Source organism: Pinus tabuliformis, chromosome 8, assembly GCF_031772625.1.
Source record: "Pinus tabuliformis cultivar Carrire ecotype Pingquan chromosome 8, CPIR1, whole genome shotgun sequence".
Classification (NCBI taxonomy): domain Eukaryota; kingdom Viridiplantae; phylum Streptophyta; class Pinopsida; order Pinales; family Pinaceae; genus Pinus; species Pinus tabuliformis.
The window spans coordinates 1,135,507,647-1,135,518,103 of record NC_142294.1 but is presented as its reverse complement, the minus strand read 5'-3'; positions in this window follow the sequence as shown (position 1 = coordinate 1,135,518,103).

The window sequence follows — 10,457 nt, the reverse complement described above, 5'->3', positions numbered from 1 at the left end:
CTCAAGAAAGTGCACACTGTTAGCTGGTAGGTTGCACATCCACTGAAATGGAGTTTCACGAAGTGTGTATTCAAGAAGCACATTGGCTTGTTTGCTAGTACATCCATCTTCCTCATGAAGCACGGAAAGAAAGTCATGTAGGAACTCAGACCAGGCCACCTCGCCTTCAACATCATATTTGTAAGTGGACAAGTGATCGAAAAACTCCCTCATGATCATGACATCTTCATGATTCAAAAAACATCGCTGAGGAAGAAGAGTGCACAAATCCATGATAGATATAAAAAGGTTCAAAACAGGATTAGAGGACACAACTTGTCATCTAGCCCTCCTTCTAGCACCACAAATGTTGACAGTGTTGCACCCGCCAACATGGCAGGGTATCTCCATGGTAAGAATTCCCAATTAGACCTCAAATCATTTGGTGTAGGAGTCCAATAGTGGTTCATACAGTAGTGCCTTGACTGAGATTTTGCACAGAGGCAAGTAAGATAAATCTGTTGGTAGCAAGTGTGTGACTGTTGCAGTGATCCAAGGAAGGTGCGTGAGAGGTTCTAACACACGAGGGTTGAGATGAGTGTGCCCCTTAGAAACCTTTGATAGCACACAGTTAAGAAGGGAACACATGAGAGAAGATGCATCAAAACATGGAAGGAAAGTTAGCAAGAAATCCAAAGTGATAGTTAAACCAATAGCACATTTCAGAAAGGTTCATACATACATACATCAATAGCTACACATGCATGCATAAGAAAAAACAATACATATATCATTTAGAGTAAAATAGATAGCATAGAATACAATACAACATATGCATGAAACGTTTTGGCTCTTGTTTTGTTAAGAAGTGTAAGTTCCAATCATATAATACATCCATGTCCAACCACTAGTTCCGATAGCAAAATGTTACAGCCACAACTGCCTGCTCCTCCAAAGAGATGTACTAGCTCTACACATGGAGAAGCCAAGGCTCATTACAATATTGTTCAAGATCTCTCCAAGATATTCTTATCAGAAGCTTGGATGACCAAAATCCTATAAAATCATTTATGAGGGAATATTTATAGCAAAGGGTGGGGTGACACTTGACATTCCCCTTTGTGACAGTTCATCTACCCTCATGACTCTTCATCTACTCTATGAGTATTACATCTGACTATCGACACTTGACATACAGGACATGACGTTACATTACAATTCACATCTACCCATGTGAGAGAAATGGCTTGAGAAAGCCATGCTAGACATCACTATGACTTAGACAACCATGGAAGTCCAACTCCTCGACATCTTCATGCTGATCAAGAGTAACATGCTAATGCCAAGATCTGTAGTCAGCGATGGTGTCTGTGTGCTTCAAGATGACATCTTTATAGAACATGACTCTTGCATCCATAGCATTTGGTTACAATGTTGAGGCTCCTTTGTCCAACTTGTCTTTAAGCATGTGCATAATTGTCTTCAATGTGGCCAAACCAGTAACATACTTGTGCATGATGTCTACACTAATGGGCAAGTCTGTCCTGGTAGAAATGCACATCAACTTGTCGAAGTACGAGTCAAGCTCTAGTCTGACCTATGCCTTTGTCTTCACCTGGGTGAGAGTCCCAATAAATGGGATCGCATGTTCACGGACCACAACATCCATACTCTTGAACACACATGCATGGGAAGCCTGTATACTAATGATGAGGTGCGGGAGCTCTTCATAGTTATGAATCTGACTCCGAATACATGCCTTCAACTCGACCGCACTAGCCTTCATCATCTTAGGCAAGTGAAGTGGGGCTCCCTTGTATCTCGACGTCCATGTTTGCATGTAATCAACAACAACATGAAAGTTCGTCAAGATACATGCTCTTTTAGCACATCATTTTTGCCATTTGTTGAAATGGATCACTGCTTTATGCATGGTGCCAAACTTGGAGTACAATACTCGCATAACTCTGTCAATGGATAATACTACATTTAGTATTACCTTCTTCATTTCAGCTCGGGTGGATGCTATCACCAACTCTCCTCCTTTCTTGGTCATCTAAAGTTCTTTAGCCATTCGCTCATTTTCAACTATCAGAAAGCCAAAAATTGAGCTAGTGGATTCTGCATACACTTTAGTTTCATCGGCCACGGTTGTTGGATGTTGGTGCACATCAAACACGATCACTCATTCCTCAGCTTGTGCATAAGATGTATGGTCATCCAGAGTCGACACTCTATGAGACTACACAACTCTATGTTGAGACTTGTCGAATGAGATGTTGTGCATCTCTCCTTCCGGCTGATCTCCAAGGATATGAGTGTCTCCTCTGCTGCTTGAGAATTGCTCATCATCTAGATGTAGTGAAGCTCATATGTCAAACTCTTGGTGGTGAGGAATAAGGTCGATGTCCTATTCCAATTCCTGCTACTCCATATCCATATCCAACTGTTGAAGTGCTTTCTCTATCTCACGAGCGAAGTCCTGCTCCTATGATGGTTCACCATGTCTTCCTGATGCCAGCTGTTCCGATGAATCCACTACCTATACGAGCTCTATTCCATCTATTTGCACATGTTACACCCCCTACTATACCTATTTTTGTTGCACTTCCCTCTCTTGTTCGTGCAACTCTTACTCCTTCTCTGCTTCCCCCATTCTTCTCTTATCCCTCTTCCTTTAGGCGGTTCACTGTCGCATTGTTGGCTCTTTGCCTCTATAGCCATATCTTGTTTCTCTACCAGTGGATATACTCAGAACTTATAGCTTTTATCATCCTCCATGCGATCAAAAATCTTCCTCTTTCCCTTATCACACATTGTTATGTTTGTCTCTCCTGCTACTGTTGGTGCTAGTTATCTCTAGGATGCTGCTTCATGTTGCTTTGCTAACCACTCTGCAAAAAATCCGACCTATTCATTGGGTATGGAGAAACTATAGCAATATATAAATGGGTCCTCCTCAACCCAATCAAATGCCCCATGGATCGAATTGAATTGTACTCTCATGCAGTGATCTTTTACAATACAGTGTGGGTCATACGGATTGTAACTCCGGAGGTCGAATGGATAATTCTTCATCTATTCTACTTCGACATCCACTTACTTGAAACTCCGGATCTCATATAACCAAATCAACAATGGAAGAGTGGGCCAAGGGGCCTTCTTGTTCTGGTGTAGTCTAGTTGCCAATCCTACCGAGATGTGATATGCTACTTCCTCCATGATGAGTATGTCCAAGGAAAACTTCCGTAGAACATGCAGAGGCTTCTCCATACTGAACATTCATATGAAGGTGCTAGACAGTGAAGTATACCAATCAAAAATTTCTATCAGTGCCTTCATTACTTCCTTCGACATGTAGGGTGGATCTTATTTAAATATCATCATGTAAACTGGGGTGAAAAAATGATTAGATAGTTTTGTGATTACTCCTCTGAAGCTAAATTTGGGCAACAACTTACAATATGTGTTCGCAATAGTCTCCGCCGATGACCATGCCCACCCCAGGCCCGGGAACTCCCGTCGGGCACAGATTGAATCTAAGATGTAGGCAGACAAGTAGATTTCTGCTTTCATACCTCCGGGTGATTTTTAATCCTTCATTACCTATTCCTTCAGCTGATGAGCCAACATGCCAGAACAGTTACATGGTTTACCCTCTCTCACCAGTTGGTCTAGTGCGATCACCCAACTCTGTAGGAAAGTTTACATGCTTTCTTGGCCACATAGTCGACTTGCAAATATGACCAAGTATTGATATGTCTTTCGTAGTATCTTTCTCTTATAGATCTGGTTGGGTGTCATCCTGAATCTAGCCAGTTCCTTTACCCAGTTCTCCCTAATGTCTCTAGAGTTGGCACTATTGCTGGGTAAGCTTAAAGGAGTCTCCATGATAGTCACAAGCTTCGTCATCTGATACACTTCATCATAATCTTACACCCAAAAGGTGGCAAGCTTTGTCCCAATGACACTACTCAGATTCATTGTCTCAGCATCAGTGTGCAAGATGATCTAGTTTATCATTTCTGCACATGGGAATGGGAGGTATCTACATGCAATATGGTACAAACATGATTTTGAAGGTTCACATACACCTGAAAGTCTTTGAGGTCTTACCCAAAAGTGCCTACAAATGCTTCATTGAACTCTTTCCATTTCAGCTTGATATCCTTATCTAGAAATAACTTAGTATCTTCATAGATTGGTAGATATGTGGAAACCTGCTCAACTGCTAATCCAGTTGCACTTCCATAAGTGTCCTTTAATCCTTCCCTCTCAGAGTCCATTGATCATGTAATGATAAGAGGTGGATGAACACTTGAAAGATCTGGAGACAAAGCAACATGTATGGTAATAAATCTGTCAATGAAAACCAAAGAGAATTTGGGAAATGACATAACACATACATGGGGAATGATAGTCAAAGCTTGCACAAATTCTTTTGGGAGGTTGGGTGACTGGGTGCCAAAACTATGCAAAAGGTAGTCTAGGCTATCTGGGAGGCAAGTTCAACTACTGGATTTGCACAATGCACAATCCAGGCTGACTGTTGACTACTGGGCCTATGCATGGTGCAATTCCAATTGGCAATGATTGCACGCTAAGAGACTACATTGAGCTATTTTTTGGGCCAACTGTCGCTGTCCCTCAGAAATGTGAAAATCAGTCCTAGAGGATAGTGCTTCCATAGAAATTCTATCTCGGGAGGCAGATTCTAGGCTAATACTACCCAAACTTGCCAACAAGCAACTGAAAGCAAATCTAAAAGTGAATGCATGGAGACACTAAGTGAAAGTAGAAGTGATTGATCATGCATGCAAACACTGAGTCAAAGATTTACTAAAAATATTAATAGGCAGGAGGGTGAAGCGAGTCCCTGAATCGGTGATCGTTCGTGTAAAACAATTTCATGCATGCGACAACAGTGAGATAGAAATGAAAACTAAAACTATGTTGGTACAAGCTAATATGCATCTAATCGACAGTAAGCATTCAAAGAAATGAAGAAAACAACACTCACACAAGGGAAGAAAAAAAGTGACAGAAATGTGGAAAAAGACAACTTGGCACCACTTACCCATGAATACCTGAGCCAAATGTGTCAAAGAGTCTTGGATGTGATGTGGGATGTGAGAGCTAAAAGATCCATGTGAAAGAATGAGCTCTGATGCATCAAATAAATAAGTTTGAGCTCATGACGTGAATGCCACAAATCTAGGAAAAAGGGACACTTGGAGGAAAGTTTCTAAAATGAACTTTGCATGTAACCTATGGCTACTAAAAATAGCTCCCTAAATCAAGGGATTATTTTTTCATGTTTCCTTTTGCTATTTCGAGAAAAAGCAAGCCATGCATGGAAGTAAATTTTCCTTGGTCCTTGGTGGAACTGGTCAACCCAACTACTCATGCATGAGGCTGCTCAAGTGTTGGGAGAAAATCCACATTTCTAGATGGGAGCTAGGTTGGCTACCGAGGAGATTTGTGCAATTTCTGGGTAGAGCAGTTGACTGCTACCAAGGATTGTGCAATTCCTGGGCTGAGTAGCCCTGTTAGGAAGGATTATGCAGTTTTATGGGTGAAGCTTGACTGGCAAGATTGTGCAATTCTGGAGCCCAGCAGGCTGCTAGACAGAATTACGCAATTTTTGGAGGGAAGGCTAGTTTCCCTCTAGAATTGCGCAATTTCTTGGGGAAGTTGCTCAGCCTACAACTAGACCATGTCTAGGTGATCAGCCTATGAGGGGAATGCTTCAAGCTTTGATCAACAAGTTGTCCTTATGCAAGTAAAATACTGAAGCTTGTGTACTTGACGAATCAATATAAGGTGTTGTGAAAGGTTGGTAGGGAGGCTCCAAAATAAAACTAAGGGAAAATTTTGGAGGGTGGTCGTAGCTGCTACAACACTAATAATGAATGGGAGTTGTAGTTGGGAATATACATGTAGGGGGATTAAAACAAGAATGTGTTGCTAAAGATTTTCATTTCAGTTTATAATGATTTTTTTTTTCCATAGCAGGTTGTCATGAGTTGATGAAAATATCATATCAACATAAATTTGGGCTCTATTTCTCCATTTACAATTGTAGTTCAAGTTTGCACATTAAGTGTTTGACAAGAGGGATAAATGAGGTAGTAGGAATTTCTATTGTTCTGATTCCAGAAATCGCCTCACAGAGAATTTATTTTTCACTTCAACTTAACATGAGGGGGCATATGTAATGTATGGACATGTAACCCCCAACTTTATTAAAAAAAAACACTTTTCATAACCCAGATCATAAATCTCTGTGATGTTCCAGATTGCTCTTGCTAACTGTGTGTGTTTGTTGTCAAGTTTTGGGTGAAATAAAAAGATGATATATTATGTGATTTAATATTTTTTCATTTGAATAATTAATTTATAAATTTTTTGAGGTAAATAGGTTGAGGAAGAATCTTATATTCATGTAAAAATTCCTTAAGAGATTGTGGCTTCCAATTGGTTGACAAAATTCCTTAATGGTTGTAGATTGCATGCTTGCAAAGTGTTTTTCAAAAAACATCAATGGTTGTATATTGCATTCTTGCACAAAAAAATTCAAAAGGCCTCAATAGTGTTAGCTTGTTATTGCATGCTTGCAAAGAATTTTTCAAAAAGCCTAAAAGGATGTACGTTTTGTACATATAAATTGTTAGATTAAATTTCTTACTTACTATGACTTTTATGTACTAGAAAAATTATGAATAGATTATTGAATGGATGTAGCTTCCTATATCTGCAAGTTTTTGTATCAATGTGAAAATAAATTTAATAAGTTGTTGAAGTGTGAATAGATAATAGGATAGTTGTTACTTTTATTATCTAAATATTTCATTTAAAAAAAGGGTTGTTGTTGGAAACAATTTTAGAGTGACTAATTTTGTAGGATTTTGTGCAAGTAAGCATAATAATTTTTGTCTAATATTCTTGTATTCATGGATGCAATATTATGTTTTAATGGTTGTAGAAAACAACTAGTGTTCCCAATTTTGGCAAAGTCCACTTTTTATTTAGCACTTTTTGAATAGTAATATGATTTTGAATTTGCAACAATGGTTTCTCTTGCTACAACATTCATTATACGAGTCTCATGATTGAAGAAATTCTATTGGGAATTTTTATTTGATGAATAAATAAACATATGATATTTATTGGATTTAACGATGATGAGAGGCATATTCCTCCTTTAGTTATCTTGTTAAAAGTAGGTTAATACTCACACCCTTATATGTAATGTTTGTGATAGAAGCATAATATTTTAGGTTCTTGTGGCATACCTTTGTGGTTATAATGTTAGGAGCCAGTAAGTAGAAATTTTTTAGCATAATCTAGGAGATCAAATAGCTTGATCTAGCTTAATGCTTGCACATGGAATTATGGTGGAATTGATTTCCATTATTACTTAGAGCCCACATATAAGTATGAAAAGAGCACATGCTTCTTTTAAACTTCAAGAGAAATGTGTTTTGGAATTGGTTTTAATTGAAAGTTATCCCCGACTATTGATGTGATATTCTTATATTCAAATAGATGAAGGAACATGATTACATGATAACTGAGTTAGTAATGTTAGAAAAGAAAAAAATAAAATGAGTATTAATGATTAATGGGACCTGTACTTCTCTATATTATTGATGGTTGGTAAGGTTGGACCTTACAAACACCATCATGGAAAATTATTTTTTAAAAATTATTTTAAGTTTGGATGGCGTGATTTGTGAGGCTAAGCATAGCGCATGAATTTAACAGTGTTATTAGGAACATATGCACCAATGTGTTATATTACAACGGGAGCAACAATTAACAGACTAGACAAAATCAAAAGAGTTACAATATATGGGTGCATTGTAATACTACGGAGGCTAAGGTATTGAGGAGGCTAAGGTTGTTGTCAAAGTTGCCCAATTCCATCATCGTAAACTCGGGGAAGCTATTGAGATCGAAAGGAGGCCTAACAATCTCAATAGAGATGATGGCTAGAAGATCAGTAGATGTTGTATCCCTGCCCTCCCATCTTAGTCTCCCCCCCCCCGCTTTCATCTTGTTCGCTTTCGCCATTCCCCTGGAGCCTTCCTATCTCCTAGGGTTTATCCTTCTTGCTCTGGACTCTTTCCAGTCCTTCTCCTTTTCATTTTGTGTCGCTCCTTTTTTCCCTGATTGATATTGGTATTTATTATCATAACTAATATTTATTTACTTATTATTATTATTATTTATATTCATTTTATATTATCTATATCTATATTTTAATATTTTAATTAATTAATTAATTTATCTATTATTATTATTATTATTATTATTATTTATTATTTATTTATTTTATTTTATTTATTTTTTATTTATTTATTTATTTATTTTATTAGTTTTTCGTAACTATTTTATATATATTATTATTATTTTTATATATATTTTATTATTTATTAATTTATTTATTTATCTATTAATGAATATATATTATTATTATTTATTTAATTTCTGATTTTAATGATTATTATTTATTTTATTTAACTATCATCTTACATTCACCTTATTTATAGAAAAGTTAGGTCTTTATTTTAACTAATTCCCATTTAATAAAAAAATTTAATTATTAAATTATACATGTTTAACGAATTAATAACATAAACCCCTTCATTTATATTATTATATATTTATATATAGGTTTGGTCATTAACCTTCTTCCTTTAAATAATCCATTTGACTTTTTGACTATCCCTAAGTCAAAGCTAGCCGTTGATCTAGATAGCTGTTGGAGGCCCTGCTCAGACTATTTAACATGCAAACCTGGATCTGTTTCTTCAACCTGTCCGGACGATGAGCCACACTTGCTGGCTTGAAACACGTCAACACACGTCTTTCTAAATGTGATTTACGCCAAAGCTCTTCTTATAGCTATTATGGATCACAGAAGTCTCAATTCAACAATTGACTCCCTGCATGGTAAGGCCATTACATCTAGGGTTCATCATTTTGAACGGGCACGCTTGCAGGTCTCAAAGTTGAAGATAGATCTAGCTTTTCTGAGGAGGTGTAGAGATTCAATAGTTATCCCGTTCTTCGCTCATATCAGCCATCGCCTTCACACTCCTTCTAACATGGTCAAGAGAGGCCTCTGTCGTTTCTCTCATGATCTTCCGCGTTTGCACTTGGAGCTTTCAAAAACTATCTCCCCCTCTCTGTGGGCCAGAATAGACGCATGTTCTACATTAAAATCATTGCGTTTGGAGGAGATCAGGGGACAAAAGCAAGCTGCGAAGTTTTAGAGTTTAGCTCGGAAATCTACTAGTGGCGAATCAGCGGATGTTTCCATGAGCCGCATTTTTTCTGGTCAAAAGTCGGCCCTCCGTTCTTGGGTGTCTCTCTCCTCTCCCGTAGCAAGTCAATCGACCTCTGGGGAGCACTCTGTTGTTCCTTCGCCTCATCCCAGGCAGCCTGCTCATTCAGTTTCATATTGCTCTCCTTCTATTGGCAGTGTTGGGCCTGCCCCTTCTTCAGTTTGCAAAGTGGATCCTTCATGCAATTCTCTCGTGGCTTATCCAACTGTTTCTCCGGATCAGCCTAGTATCCAGAAATCTGGCTCATCTAAGATTGTTCGTTCAACGGTTCAGGTTTCCTTGACAACAAGCAAGTTGGTTTACACTATGGTTCCTGAGTGCGCGGCTCCCTCAGGTTCTCCGGTTCATCATGAACGCAATGGTAGTGCTGCAGACCGAGAAGGTTTTGTCTCTCCCTCTCAAGCTTAGTATTCCTTGCAGAGCTTCGCACGCTGCTCTCCAATTTCCCGGAGATATAACGCTGCTGACCGAAGTAAATTGTCAGTTTTTCCTTTGTTGGATATGTTTCATTGCCCGATTGCCAGGAATGGTCGTGTGGCTAGCCGAAGGGATGCTTCTGTCTCGCCTTCGAGTGATTATGATCCACCTCAATGCTTCGGTAACAGGTGCAGTGACGTGGCTAACCAGAGGGGAGGTTTGCCTTCGAATAAGCCAGATTGTTTTCATCAGTCCGCATGCAAGAGGTCGTCTGTCAACATGGGCTCCAATCACCGGTGTTGTGGCATTGCCAACCGTAATGAAAGTTTGCATTCGAGCATGCCTGGTCGTTTGCAACATTCTGAGTGCAGGAAATGGTCTGTCCGCAGGGTCAATCCTTCTGGTGATTGTAATAATCCTGCGTTTAATAATTATAACCCTTATAATATTAACGATATCAGTAATTTTAATAAGTTAAATAGGTGTAGTAATGTTAATTATAATAGTAATATTATTGATAGTAACGATTTCTATAATAGTAATATCGTAAATAGGAATAATATTAATAATATGGATGATAGTTCGATTAAGAATTATGAGAATCTTAATATTAACAATAGTATAGATATTAATAATAATGAGTCATATAACGATAACAATAATATTAATGGTTTATATAATGATAATATTAATGATTATAATAATATT